General features: G+C 39.7%; 1 protein-coding gene across 5 annotated transcripts in view; it reads right to left on the bottom strand.

The window, feature by feature from the left end:
- Positions 1–7,979, bottom strand: part of RCBTB2 (RCC1 and BTB domain containing protein 2) — a 49,948-nt gene extending 41,969 nt beyond the window's left edge. For 3 of the 5 annotated variants that reach the window (XM_047079711.1, XM_047079727.1, XM_047079732.1), the window contains exon 1: positions 7,896–7,979. The gene's annotated coding sequence lies outside the window, so the exon portion shown is untranslated. Of the gene's footprint in view, positions 1–6,991; positions 7,099–7,131; positions 7,549–7,895 lie in introns of those variants that run through there. The other 2 variants (XM_047079738.1, XM_047079719.1) reach the window with 2 other exon arrangements.
- Between the last annotated feature and the right edge of the window lie 7,763 nt (positions 7,980–15,742).

The raw sequence follows: 15,742 nt of genomic DNA, 5'->3' as shown, positions 1-15,742 counted from the left end.
AAGCTTTCAGCTTTTCATCATTGAGTATGATGTGAGCTCTGGGCTTGTCATATATGGCCTTTATTATGTTGAGTGGGTATGTTACCTCTTTACCCACTCTGATAAGAGTTTTGTTTTTCTTTTTTTTTAAGATTTTTTTTAACATTTCTTTTTAATATTTATATTTGAAAGAGAGAGAGAGGGGCGCCTGGGTGGCGCAGTCGGTTAAGCGTCCGACTTCAGCCAGGTCACGATCTCGCGGTCCGTGAGTTCGAGCCCCACGTCGGGCTCTGGGCTGATGGCTCAGAGCCTGGAGCCTGCTTCCGATTCTGTGTCTCCCTCTCTCTCTGCCCCTCCCCCATTCATGCTCTGTCTCTCTCTGTCCCAAAAATAAATAAACGTTGAAAAAAAAAATTAAAAAAAAAAAAAAAAAGAAAGAGAGACACACACACACACACACAGAGCATGACCAGGAAAAGGGTAGCAAGAGAAGGAGACACAGAATCCGAAGCAGGCTCCAGGCTCTGAGCTGTCAACACAGAGCCTGACACAGGGCTCAAACCCACAAACTGGGAGATCATGACCTGAGCTGAAGTGAGAAGCTTAACCAACTAAGTGACCCAGGCGCCCTGACAGTTTTTTTCTTAAACAGATGTTGAACTTTGTCCAATGCTTTTCTGCATCTATTGAGATGATTATATATTTTTTATCCTTTATTTTGTTAATGTGGTGTATCATGTTGATTAATGTGTGAATGTTGCCATCCTTGATCCCTGGAATAAATCCCAGTTGATCATGATATGATCTTTTTAATGTATTAGTGAATTCATGTTATATTTGCTAATAATCTGTGTGCAGTATTTGCAAATATTTTGATGAGAATTTTTGCATCTATGTTCATCAGGGATAGTAAACTGTAAAATCCTTTTTTGTTGTTGTTCTGTTTTGTTTTGTGATATCCTTGTCTGGTTTGGGTATCAAGGTAATGCTGGCCTTGTAAAATAAGTTTGGAAGCATTCCCTTCTCCTTAATATTTTGGAAGAGGTTAAGAAGGACAGATAATAAATCTTCTTTAAATGTTTGGTAGAATTTACCAGCAAAGTCATGAACTTTTATTTGTTGGGAAGTTTTCAATGACTGATACAATTGCCTTACTGTAATACACCATAATCAGTCTATTAAGATTTTCTATTTCTTCATGATTCAGTCATGGAAAGTTTCTAGGAATGTATCCATTTCTTCTCATTGTCCAATTTGTTGAGCTATAATTCTTCATAGCAGTGTCTTATGGTCTACTGCATTTGTGGTATCAGTTGTATCTGCTCTTTCATTTCTGATTTTATTTGAACCATCTCTTTTTTTTTTTTTTCTTGGTGAGTCTAGCCAAAGGTTTGGCAACCTTTTGTTTGTCTTTTCAAAGAAACAGGTTTTAGTTCCATTGATCTTTTCTATTATTTTTTGTTTCTGTTTTATTTGCACTCTGATCTTTGTTATTTCCTTCCTTCTACTATGTTTGGCTTCATCTGTTCTTTTCTAGCTTAAGTGTAAAGTTAAGTTGTTTGAGATTTTTCATGTTTATTCAGGTAGGTCTGAATCCCTATGAACTTCCCTCTTATAACTACTTTTGATGAATCACATAGATCTTGTAAGTTATATTTCCATTTTCATTTCTCAAGGTTTTGTTTTGTTTTGTTTTGTCTCCTTTGAGTCTTTTGATTGACCCATTGGTCAGCAGAATGCTGTTTAATCTCCACATGATTTTCTGATCCTTTGTCTCTCTTTTCTCCTTCTGCGACCCCCTATAATGCTAATGCTACTCTATGTTGTCCCATAGCTTCTTTAAGCTATCTCATTTTTAATTTTTTTTTCCTTTTTGCTGTTCTGTTTAAGTAAGTTCCACTCCCCTGTCTTCTTGATTACCAACAGTTTCTTCTGCTTCATATAGGCTGCTGTTGAACCCCCTCTAGCGTATTTTTCAGTTCAGTTATTGTATTCTTCAGCTCTGTGACTTCAGTTGGTACTTTCTTGTATTTTCTCTTTGTTGAAGTTCTCACTGTGTTCATTCATTCTTCTCCCAATTTAGGTGAACATCTTTTTGACCATTAATTTGAATTCTTTACCAGGTAAATTACTTACATCCACTTTAAGGTTTTTGAGGGTGTCTTTTTTTTTGTCCCCCTGAGGTTTTACCTTGTTCCTTCATTTGTAACATATTCCTTTTTCCTCATTTTGCTTTACCCTCTGTGTTAGTTTATATCTAATGAGAGAAACAACTACCTTTCCCAGTCTTAAAGTGGCTTTTTCCTAGCTCTTGGTTGTCTCTTGAACCATTATGACTGTCTAAGGAGTCTGATTTATTCTTGATAGGTCCCAGTTTTTGAAGGTATGCCAAGAACTGTCCGTGTTCCAAAGGGGGGAATCTCAGTCAGCACCTAGTTTTAGGCTGATTGGAAGCCAGACCCTCAGGCAGCAGCTTTTAGAGTATGCAAATACATACAGTCCTATGAAACAAGTATAGACTCTCTTAATGTAAGCGATCTGTCCCCTGAGTGACAGTTGCAAAAATTGGAGCTTCAGACCATTGCATAAGCTCCTTTCTGGGAGGCCCTGGCAAACAGTAATGAGGCTAAGGGAAAGCACAAAGATGGCATCCCCTTGCCTATATTCCCTGAGAGCACATTTGTAAGCCTCTACATATGTGGCAGACCTGAAGTCTGCCCCTCAGGCTGAAGTGTCAGAACAAGTAAATAGGCCTTTTTCACAAACAGACTGGGGGTGTGTTTCAGTCTGCTGTCTGTGCAGTGTCCTGGGGGTGACAGCCTATCGAGAACTGTCTCTCCATTTCTTACAGGCCCATGGAACCCAGGAAAAACAACCATGCCTGCCCATGGTATCTAGGTAGAGCAAGAGTGCAAAATAGTACACACCAGCACATCTGTCCCCAGACAGAGTCCCAACTGGTCCCTGCCCCTCCAGCAGATGCTTTAAGATTAGAAAATAAACTTTCACATATAGTCTAGGCGCTTTTCAAACTGCTGCTTTTGTGCTGGTTCCTGACTGAGTCTGCATGCAAGCCCTTTCCAAGAAATATCTCAGTTCTACTATATAGCCTTTTGGGTCTCCTGGTTGTGAGATCCATTTTCCATCTGGTTTTCAAAGCTAGATGTTTGGAGGGCTCATCTCTTCACTGCAGGTCCCAGGGATTGCGGTGCCTGATGTGGGGCATAAACCCCTCATTCATCAAGGAGAAGCTCCAGATTTGTGAGATTCCTCCCAACTGTGGGTCACCACTCTGGCAGTGGGGTTTTTGGTGAGACTGTCTCACACGTGACCCTTTTATTGCTTTGATGTGAAGAAGCTATTCAGCTAGTTCTCAGGTCTTTTTCAGAGGGAATTTTTCCATACGTAGCTGTAGATTTGGTATGTCCACGGGAGGAGCTGAGTATACCCACCATCTTGGACCACCCCCCTAACATTTCCTATTATATCTGTTTTCTTAAACTTGTATAGTTCAACAGTTTATTTCCAAATTATCCTTGTTTGGAACAGATAAGTTCTTATTCTTATAGACTGTATTTTGAGAGCTTTCCCTACACTCTGAATAACTACACAGTTGAAGACTGGTGGATAAGAAGACAGTCTTTTGATAACTGAACATGATAAACATATCAACTCCTAATCCTCTCAAAGAGCAGATCAAATAATTCAGTTCCCTGCACAAAGCATATAATAGGTAGCCTTTACATATTATTGTTGGCAATCAATGTTAATCAGTGTGTTTACTAGTAGGACAATGTGTCATATTACTTGGTAATACCTCTGACCCAAATAAAGAGTTAAGCTGATTATAGGACATACGTTCGTTTGCCTAATTTATTCAACAAATGTTGATTTGGTACCTGCAGAAGGCACTAAGCCAAAGTAAATACATAAAAGAAAAAACAAAATAATATGGAGCAAAAGGATAACCACCTCCCAGGTGCTTGTGTCAACATTACCCCAACACAATGGTACTTGTGGGCCTTAAGAGCTAATAACCAAGACACATTGTATCTATGAGAGCAAAGCATTTTCCATGGAAACGGATATTTTGCAATTGATCAGGAGCTTCTAAAAGCTGATAACCATTCTTTAGAAGTAATCCCTGAAGAAAAAAAGAAAAACACAGTAATTTCTGCAAATAAAGCCCGTGTTATATATCTTTTTAATCCAATTTAATAATATGAGGTCAACTTCAAAGCTGTGCTTTAAAAATATAATATATAAAAAAGTGTCCTTGCAATATAGAACTCAGTTCCTTTAACAAATTCCCCCATCTGGGCAACACAGTTGATGATGCTTTTATAATCAAAGAAGTAGGACATTAAAGAAAACTAATGTCTTTTAGGATGCCAACACACAGTTTACAGTGTGTTAATGAGCTCCAGGCAAAGTAAATGTCAATGGGGTACTGATGATTCCCAACTATATGCTAGCTGAATCATTAAATGGATGTCATCTGTGAGTTATGAATGATAAAAATATAAGAAATGATGATCCCAATGATCATTTGTAAAGGATGATAGCTATAATTTACGTCCACTTGAATGAGAGGTCCTAAGCCTGTGACAATAGTAAAACACCTACACAGCTGCTAACTAACGTGAGGCAATTAAAAATAGGATGGACAAAACTGAAAAACTAAAATCACAACTAAAAGTAAGGTACCACCTCAAAGGAAATGGTATTGCCATGTTTACGATAAGCATCAAACTGACTTTTAGAACACACAAACATCATTGCCACTTTAATTAGGTTTATATAAAGGAAGGGTTTCAAATTTCATTAAGAGAGATGAGGCAGATCTTCAGTCCCAAGCAAATTTGTATTTAGTTTGAAGAGATTACCAACCTCGTCAAAGTCAGCCTTTTCAACTACACATAGCAAAAGTGCCCCTTCCAAATATGAAAAATTATCAAGATATATTGATGTTTTTCTGTTGTTATACTAGCTAAAATAAGTTGATACTTGAGACATTTGTAAATCCACTTGAAATTTAGGTCCTTATAGATATAGTACAGTTAAAAAAAAAATCCTAACATGCCTACGAAATAGAATCCTAATTGTGAAAGATCCTTATCCCACAACATAAACATTCCTTCAGCATGGTAGGCTCTCTTAGCCTTGGCTCATTTCCATTTGGGATTCATTTTGTTCAGTATCATATACATTCATTACAATACAGAACATATAATGTGATCACTATTTATGATTTACTTACTATCTGTTATCCACTGGTACTTGTTAGCTCAAAACGTCTTCCATGGAGAGATATACATAATAGATAATAGCTCAGGTTAGATTAGTAAGGCTGAAGACACATAAGACACATGCTTCATTGTCAGATAAATGCTGGAAAAAAACCCTACTATCCCTTACGTTTCCTCTCATATTGTTAAGATGGGATCACCATGTGAACTAGGCACATATTCCTTCTGGATAATGAAAGTGAGAAGGATATCTGCCTTCCACTGAAGGACACTATAAATATCCCTTTCAGAAAGGCAAGCTATCTGCTCCTTTGAAGTAAATATCCCCATGCAGCCCCAAATGGGAATCTTTGATGTCATTCTGCAACCCTGATAATTCCACTCCTGGTCTCAAATCTCTCGTCTGGTCTATTTTGATTTATACCAATACAACTCCAGTAAACTTCAAAAGTAGTGGTATCTTAGGGGCATTGTAATTTCACTTTAACCAAGTGATAAAACCAAAATTAAACATGACAAACTCCTAAAGACAGACAAACCCCATAAGTACCCTAAATGTATAGCTCCAGATTAATAGTTTTTGATATTTAAACACAGTGTTTGTACTCTTCTGAAGTAAAGGACCCAAAGGAAAACACACCTTACTATCTATCAGCCTCTTTGTCTAAGTCTTGCCTGGTTCATTCAGAAATCTCTAAGAGCAATAATTTAATACCTTAAAGCATGACATCATACTGGTGAATCTTCAACCCAGTTTCAAATAAAGAAAAGCATCCACCATAACCATCCTCTATAAAATTGCAACCCACACCTATACTCTCAGGCCTCTTTCCCTGCTCTCCTTTTTCATTTTTCATAGCACAATTTTCTAACATGATAATCAAATATGTTTATTGTCAATCATTCTTCTCTAGAATATAAGCTCCAGAGGGAAGAGATCTTTGTCTATTTTGTTCACGTACATATCCCAAACACCTGGACAGGACCTGATGCAAGGTAGTCACTCAATATTTGTCGAATGAATGAGTAAATTCACATTGAGAATTCAGTGCAAAATACGCTCTGAATATAAGGGAGACAGAGCATACACATGCAAATACATAATATCAGACAGTGGTAAGTGCTACAGAGCCAAAGAGAACAACAGGGTAAGAGGGTGGAGAGACAGCCAGCAGTGGCTATTTTAAATGAGGAAGCCACCTCTCTAAAGTGAAGGCAATTGAGACTTGAATGAAGGTTGGTGCCATACGCATTGGGTGGACGAGGAAAGTGGGCTTTGAGGATGGGGGAATTAGCAAATGCCTAGGCTAATTAGCAAAGGCTCTAGGCTGGAGGCCTACTTGGGCCCAAAGAGGCCTGCATGGTGGAAGTGGGGTGTGCAAGAATGTATCATTTCAATTGCCTTTACTTACTACTTAATAACATGTACAAACTGCCCAATGCCCTGGGAAATAGATTGCCTTTCACCTAGAGTACTCAGATTCCCTGATAGTAAGTGCTTCTACTTACTAGCCCCCAAATGTCCGTATCAGCACACCATATAAGATTACAAGGCACAGTAATGACATCGTCAAAAACCGTTCCAAGTAGCCTCAGGAGTCACGAAACTGACTTAACTCAGTACCACTGCGCAGGAAGGTGTAAAGCCAAGCAGGAACTTGGTACTAGAAGTGTGCAAAGCCAGGAGGCTCAGTAAACATTAAACAGTGCCTGTCATTCGAGTCTGGGGGGAAAGAGCGTCAAGCCTAAGCAGTTTCATTCACCTCTAAGAAAGACTAAGTCGCCAAGCGCGGTACGAGGCAGCGCTGTGACATGCATTTTGTGACAATCCTGGACTCGAGTTGTTCTGACATTTTATGTAACTTCCCAAAGAACAAAAACAAAAAGTTCGCTCTGGACTCGCCTTCCAACTCAGACAGGAAGTTCCTCCTCGGCCAAGGCGGGGCGCTTGGAAAGTTTTCAGCGGCTGAAAACCTGTTTCCGGGGCTGAGCGGAGCAATACCTTCCGGCTTAAAATAAAGGTTTTCGGTGATTCCTCCTATGCCTCCACAGCAGCTTCGCCTAGCTTAGCCACACTTTCTGCGCTGTCCCCTCGACAACAGGACCAAATGTCGGAGGCACAACACTGAGTTAGCGAGCTGGTTCGGGGCCGGGAGCTAGGTGAATGGGTTTTCAGAACGCCAGCCGCGGGTCGAGGCGACGGAAACGAAAACCACAGCAGCCTACGCGGGGCGAAGAGGGGAGTGGGGAGGCGAAACTCTTGAGGCAGGCGCCGCAGCCACAGCCCGGGGCGACGCTCCGCCTCACCCGCCGGAGGCGGGGAAGCCTCCGGGCAGGCGTTGCCACACGCGACCCTCGCAACGCGCACCACATCCGCCCGCAGGCTCGCACATGCGCAGCGCCGCCCGGGCCCCGCGGCCTGGGTGGGGAGACAATCCCAGAGTTCCGCGCCCAGCCCCCGCCAGGGGGTGTGCGCACGCGCGGCAACGCCTAGGTCCTAAGCCCGGGCGGGGGTGTAACTCCGGGGGCTGCTCTCCAACCGTCGCCGCGTTCGGGAACTTGGACAGCGGGGGCGGGGAGAAGTGGCCCGCCGCCGGGGGATCTGAGGGCTGCCTGCTGCAAGCCTGACGTCCCCTCTTGACTTCCTACACCATCCTGTCCCCTTACCTCAGCGTAGGCCCGAGCCGCATCCGCTCCGCTTTCTGGGTCGCCGTTACTGCTCGGTCGGGGGCCCGGCGCAGCGACGAGTTGGCGCCTCCCCCTGAAGCAGCCTGGCCTCGGCGGGTTGCGCTCGGGTGCCAGGCCGGGGAGGGGAAGGGAGGAGAGCGCACTGGAGGGGAGGGGGCCGGCGACGGCGCCTTGCCTCGCCCCTCCTTTCCTCCTCCGGCTGCCCGCTACCGCCCCCGCCCCTTCCTTGCCGACTCCCCCTCTCGGAGCGGACCCCACGACTGCAACTCGCCTCCCTCGCTGGGTCCATCTCCGCTTTGTGGGGCACCCCTCTCCTCCGCTAGGGTTCTGGTTCCCGAAGTCTTGGGAATTTGCAAGGGTGAGGCGTGTAAATTGTAGTGTGGGCAACCTTTTCTACAGTTATCCCGCCAGCCGGTCCACCATCAGGGAGCTCAAATCACGTCTTCACACGGTTTCCCCCATTTGCCCCTCTGGGCTGTGGGGCCAAAGTCCTGTACTCTCCTAATAAGAATGTTGAAATAATGACTGATTTGTCTTGGGGTGACCTGGGACCAAGGTCCTCTGGAACAACAGCACTTTACCTTTATTAATTTAGTAATTTCTTGTATTACACTGCGCCTATATTGGCCTCAGCAGACTTTAGTAAAATGCACCACATGTAATATAATTACAATGTGCAATAATTTCTTGCACTTTACACTTAAATTGACCTGAGTGGGTTTTGGTAAAATGCTCCACAATTAATCTTATTAGCTGTTCCTGGGAGGTAAGCTGAATGCCTTTACACTGGCTTGTAAATGAGGGCACAGGTTCAACGTTTAAATGATTTGCCAAAAAGTAGCACAGCCAGAAATGTCAATCCAGAGTGATTCTGTCGTCTTGTTTGATCTGGCCTTTGTCATTCACCGGAAAAACATCATTCCAGAAAGTCTAACTGTTTTTATTGCAGTTGCTGTCGTTGGCAGACATTTATGTCTATTGTCACAGCATACTACATTGAACCCCAAAAGGAGACTTGCATTTATTTACTTGATTTTATAGGTTATGAGCAGGGGCAGGAGTCACATACATTTCACTGCCTAAGATTAAGCTTTTCCCCTGAAACAATCCGTTACCTTTTGTCCTTTTGTTATAAAAGGTAACATAACCATAACTGAAAGGACAGCTTGGATTTTTTTACTTGAAAAGGATAATTATAAGTAACTCCTTCCAGAGTATTTATCTAAGGGAGAGGGTTGCCAGACTTAGTGAGATAAGGTGGGGTTATCACTAAACAGACCTTCCTTCTCTTATTTGTGATGTTTATATCTCATTAGATTGTGAAACTCTTAAGAGCAAGATATGCCTTATTTCTGTACCATAAAGTGTGTAATAAATGTTTGTGGAATCAAATTACATTGATTACATGCCCTTTAGTTCCTCAAATATGCATCCATACTCCATTAAGAGACCTAAACATAAGCATGAATCCATGGTTTACTCTCGTTTTAGATAGTTTGTGCCAATTCTCCTGGGCCTGACTGCCTGGATAAGCTGACTTCTTAAGAGAGGTTGGTATCTAATCCAAAAAGGCTTTAGGTCACCTTTTCTTATACCCTCATCAGGTCTCTCATTCCTCTCCTTGTGGCAAAGCTGTGTAACACTGAGTCTGCATAAAAAAAATCCACTGACTTGTTTTTCTGTTCAGGAAAAGGTTTTTCCTCTGGTCACCACCAAAGCTAAAATTCATCATTAAACAAGTTTAGAGTTGGTTCATTAAACAGGAATTCTTTCTAATTCAAACAGTCAAATTCTCCTTCCACCTTTTTCCTGTATCCAGACTACTTTGTATTTCAGGTATTTTAAGGAATTTGAGTGACCATTTAGAGAGCAAAATTATAGAAAACCACTTCCATTCATAATATAGTGCATAATTTACAAATCAACCTATATAGTATTTCTTTCCCTGCAGGTATGATACTCCTTTACAAATTAATATTTTTAATTTTTTTTTCAACGTTTATTTATTTTTGGGACAGAGAGAGACAGAGCATGAACGGGGGAGGGGCAGAGAGAGAGGGAGACACAGCATCGGAAACAGGCTCCAGGCTCTGAGCCATCAGCCCAGAGCCCGACGCGGGGCTCGAACTCAAGGACCGCGAGATGGTGACCTGGCTGAAGTCGGACGCTTAACCGACTGCGCCACCCAGGCGCCCCTACAAATTAATATTTTAAGATTTAGGTATTTTAGAAATAAAAGTTCTTAGTTCTTAGGACTTTTTAAAAGTCCTAAGATTATTCCTAAATAATAATAATAATAATAATAATAATAAGACATTTTATTTAGACTTTCTCCAATTTCTACCACGAAACATCTTGTTAATAGGGAATTTAATGTTAAGATGTGATTGCAGCAAGAATGATCAGAGCAAAGGATTCAACAGGTTTAGTCCCACAATACAGAAGGGGAAATTTCCTGTAACAAATCTAATACCTAGAGCAGTTGGAATGTGGGAAGAAACTTTAAAATTTTTTTTCAGATGTTTTGTTTATTTCTGAGAGAGAGACAGAGTGAGAGCAGGGGAGGGGCGTTGAGAGAGAGGGAGACACAGAATCTGAAGCAGGCCCCAGGCTCTGAGCTGTCAGCACAGAGCCCCATGCAGGGCTCAAACTCATGAACCATGAGATCATTACCTGAGCTGAAGTCAGAGGCTTAACCAACTAAACCACTCAGGCACCCCCAAGAAACGTTTAGAATATCTCCATTTTTATCTAAATTAAGAAATCAAACTTTACTAATATTTAACATGTACATTGACAATAGTGCATATTTTTTGTAATCAAAATACAAGACCAAAAATGTTTAGAGACCACTCACTTCTTTAGAGTACCACCAGGCAGGCATCTGATTTCACTACATGTTTTGACTCTGTAATATTTTAAATACAATAATTTGGATGCATACAACATTTTAAATATAATAATCATGAAATGTATATAATAGTTAAAAATTTACCTTTGTTATACTATGCAGTAAGTAAATGTTTATTCTTTAATCACTTTTAACATGAGATACTTACTTAAATCTTGGTAAATTTGCATTATCATAGAGCTGAGAGATTAAATATAAATCCTCATTTTATCGATGCCCAGATTATGAAGTAAATTATCTCAAGTGTTTGGATTCCAAGTTTCATTGCTTTTTCCAATCCATCATCCCACTCATAGGATAAATAGCAGGATCTCATTATCCATCAAATGAAGGATAACAACAAAGCCATTGCACAAGATGAAAAGGTACAGATTTTTCTCATAAAACTTTAAGTGGAAGAAATTCTTTTTAACTTCTTACTTTAAAGTAATTATAGATTCACATCAAGTTACAAAAATAGTACAAAGATGTCCCATACACCTGCCCCACTTTCCCTCCACTATGTTTAAGATAATAATATACTGCAAACACTAAGAGCAAAGACTTGAATTGAATCAGCTGACCAAACTCTGAGAAAACCAACTGGCCAGGAACTGAAGGTTGAAAAGGACTGGTTTGCCGCAAGGAGTCTGAATGATGGGAGCTGTTCCAGCGGAAAGAAGGAGGGGAAAGGGAGAGGGGAAGAAGACCATTAAACACAACACATTCCTTAGAAGAGAAGTGATAGCCTCTGTACTAGATATATGTTTTTTATGGTTTTCTTTTTGGTCTATTATTTCATAATTTATCATTTCTTTTAAATATTCCAGGTAATGTCATCACTACTATAACCTATATCCCTACACATCATAGCTTAGAAATACAGCTAGGTTGCAAAAAAAAGTAACTTTCTGACTCTATCATCTAAGGGCAACCTTGTAGGAATATTAGCCCTCCTTAAAGCACATAGGGGCTGGGAAAACGGGGTGTTCGAGTATAATTATATAGACATCATGTAGCATCCTCCTCCTTTGCCACTTCTGAGTGAGGACAGGTGACTCTCCTGGGGTCCTGGCTCCTCCTAGTTGTGTGGGAGAGAGTAAGTGCCCAGGCCACTCTAATGTGGAAGGCACAAAGACGGCCCAGCTCTCTGTATTTTAGAGAGATGTCAGTTACACTGTGCCTTTACAGACACTTCCTCTTAACCATGGTATGTGACATGGTATATCCCAGCACAGTGCTAGAATACAAAGCAACGAAGATGATAGGATACATGTACATGTTACTGTGGCAGCAATAAGAGAACAACAAACCATCAGGAGGAGGTCAATTAAGGCTTTCCAAAAGAAAAAAACTTTTGGCGTTAAGTTTTAAGGATGTTTACAAGTTAGCTGAGAGAACAAAGTTACAGATGGGGATGTTAGGGAAGGGAAACATTCTAAGAATCTGAAAGAGTATGATGTATTCGAGAATTTTAATCTGTTCTGCTCGGCAAAGCAGGAACAAAGGCTACGTGGAGAGGATAGAGTAATGGGAAAAGATTAAAGTAGCCGTAATTTTCTGAGTGCTTTCTTGGGCTGTGCTTTTTATAGTACATTACCTTAATCTTTACAATAAACTGCAACTTAATTTTGGCCTTGTTTCACAGATGAAACAGTGGAGACTTAACTAACTTGCTAGGGTCACATAACTAGTAAGAGGTGAGGCTAGCACTCAAATCCATCTCTGATTCCAATCTGAAGCTCTTCCCACTTGACCATGTGGGCTCTTTTCAAATGAACTGGAAAAGTAAATGGGCCAAATAATAAAAGCCCTTGGCAATGCAACAGCAAGACATATCACAGAATCCAACAAAAAATTTTAAGCAAAAGGATGACATACTGACCTTTGTGTTGAGGAGGCTCCCTATTTTGTAGTGGGGAAAATGGTGAGGTTGGGGCCAGGGGACCCTGTTAAGACTCTATCCAGTCAGTCCAGGCAGGACATCAAGAGTGCTTGAACTCAATGCGAGAGTAGGGTATGCTTAAAGAGAAAGGAGAAGATGAATCTGAGAAAAAATTTTTCTAAATTTATTTATTTATTTGAGAGAGAGAAAGAGAGGCAAGCAGGGGAAGGGCAGAGAGGGAGGGAGAGAGAGAATCCCAAGCCCGATGTGGGGCACCATGTCACTGCAAGGTCATGACCTGAGCTGATATCAAGAGTTAGATGCTTAACTGACTGAGCCACTCAGGTGCTCTGAATCTGAGAAAATTTTGATTAGTTTTTGGGGAAATATTACTAATATACTTCTCCATAATAACAGGTCAAAGAAATAGAAACATTTTAATTGATGCTAAGAGCATGTTGGATAAAATTCAATAGTCAATATTCATTTTTGATAAAAGTTAGTTTCATGTTTAATAGTGGAATTTTAACAGCATATCCATTAAATATAGGAATAAACATATGCTTAATGCTCAAATGCTATTCAGAAAGTACTAGCTAATGCACTTATATAAAAAAATAAAGTAAGGAATATAAAGACTGAAAAGGATGCAGAAAATATCATTTACAAACTATGCAATTAGATTTGTTGGCTAAGGGATCCATACAACTCCTTTTTCCTACCCTCTTGCTCCATTCCAATTTTGGATTGGTCAAGTTCAAAGGCATTTCATGGGCACCCTTCTGTGAAAGTGGAGTTGTTACCGTGTCATGGTAGCACACTGTCCAGTGGACCCACTGGGAATGACTCTTGTGACTCTTTTTATAAGACTCGAGGAAAAAATGTCAGAGCCTCCTCTTGGAGATAGCCTACATATTAGCTCCATTTGTGGCTTTTCATTCCTTATCCCTGAAAGGCAAGACGAGCCCAGTGATATAGTCTAACTGCCCCAAGCTTTGGAGCACATATGTTTTTGCTCTTGCACAGCCTTCTCCTGGCCAAGTGGTCTGTTCTGGATTGGCCATTCCCTGCATTGCGGGGTTAAGCACCAAGACTGAGGATGGGATTCTAGGGAAGATACAAACAGGGCAGATTTTATAGCCTGCTCTGGTTCTAAATCATGTAAGCCTTAATAGTATAATGGTGTGGCCTAATATGCTGATTTCAACATTAGAGCTCAGGGCAAATCATCAGATGATAATAGTGATCATCTGCCTTGCTTCGGTTTTTTGTTTTGATTTGATTTGGTTTTGGTTTGTTCAGTGTGTGTGTGTGTGTGTGTGTACGTGTACTTTTCTTAGGGACTTCAGAGAAAAGAAAGTCAAAACAGGATTTGGGTTTTTCTGGATCTCCTTGTCAAATACCACTTGAGTTTTCCCGACTTTGGCCATGACTAATGCAGACTTTGAAAACCCAAAAAAATACACTGACAATCTTTTGGAAATAATAGAATTTAGTGATGCAGCCAGTTACAAAATCAATATACAAAAATCATTATGAAGAAAACTGTAAAGCTACTGAGACAAAGGAAGGCAAAATGGAGAAACATGGTGTTTTCAGATAGGAAGACTCAATAATATAGGGATGTCCATTTCCCTAAAACTAATGTAAATGTATAACATTATCTCAATAAAAATATCAATCATTTTATTTAAATAGTCCTTAAATCCATTTGAAAGTGTAGTTTGGTAGAATTCTTTGGAAGGCAGATTGGAAGGCAGTTTTACTTTAGGTATTAAATTGTCCTTTGACTCAATAATCCCACCTGGATGAGGTTACTGGTATGAAAAGATACATGGAGGAAGATGTATAACATTTTTATAATTTGGAAAAATAGAAAGTAACCTATTTACTATAACAAACTGGTTAGATAAATTAAAGTATGGCAAATACTGTTGACTGTCCACCTAAAAGCTGTCTGCCCCCCCTTCCTCCCTCCCTTTCTTTTTTCTTTTCTTTCTTTCTTTTCTTTCTTTCTTTCTTTCTTTCTTTCTTTCTTTCTTTCTTTTTCTTTCTCTGCTCTCTCTCTCTCTCTCTCTCTCTCTCTGTCCCTCCCTCCCTCCCTTCCTTTTTTACTTTTTATTAGGGGAAATTTCAAACATATACAAAAATAGAATGATTAAAAGCCCCATGCACCTATCATTCAGCTTCATCAATTAGCAATTCACAGCCAACCTTCTTTTATCAATACTTCTGTCCACTACATATTATTTTGAAGCATCTTATCATTCCATCTGTGAATATTTCAATGGATGTTTCCTAAAGATAAGAAGTCTTTTTTGAAAAACAACCAAAACACTATTATCATACTTTTAGGGAAACTAACACTAATTACTTGATCATGAAAGGTCCTTTCAGAACTCAGTTTTTTAATTACCTTGCAAGTACTATATATATATATATATATATATATATATATATATATATACACACACACATATATATACACACACATATATATATAACATATATGCATATATATTATACATATATATGCATATATAACATATACATATATATGTTATATATGACACATATATATTTATATATTATATATACAACAAATATATATTTTATATTATTTTATTCTATTTATGTATATATTATGTATAATATTTTATATTATTTTATTATATTTATATATATTTATTATATATGTTTTTAACAGTTTGAGTTACTTGGGATTCAAATAAAGTATACATATTGCAATTGGTTGCTGGGTCTTTTAAGTTTCTTTCAACCTGTGGGTTCCCTCTCCAGCACCTTTTGTTTCCTTGCAATTTATTTGTTGAAGAACCAGTTTATTTGTCCTCTAGATTTTCCAAAATCAGGATTTTCCTGAAGGCAGTCTCCATATTTTGCATCAATTAATAATCTAGAGACTTAATTATATTCAAGTCTTATTTTTATTTTTTTGGCAAGATGACTTCTTAGATGGTGTTGTGTCCTTCCATTGAGAAAGATATGATGTTGGATTGTTTCTGTGACATTAACAGTTGTTGGTATTCAATG

The sequence above is a fragment of the Lynx rufus genome, unplaced genomic scaffold (assembly GCF_022079265.1).
Source record: "Lynx rufus isolate CCGP_SWC_20201006 ecotype Redwood Valley unplaced genomic scaffold, mLynRuf1.p SCAF_1, whole genome shotgun sequence".
Lineage (NCBI taxonomy): Eukaryota > Metazoa > Chordata > Mammalia > Carnivora > Felidae > Lynx > Lynx rufus.
Note: the sequence above shows the minus strand (reverse complement) of the source record. Positions and strands in the feature narration are given on the sequence as shown.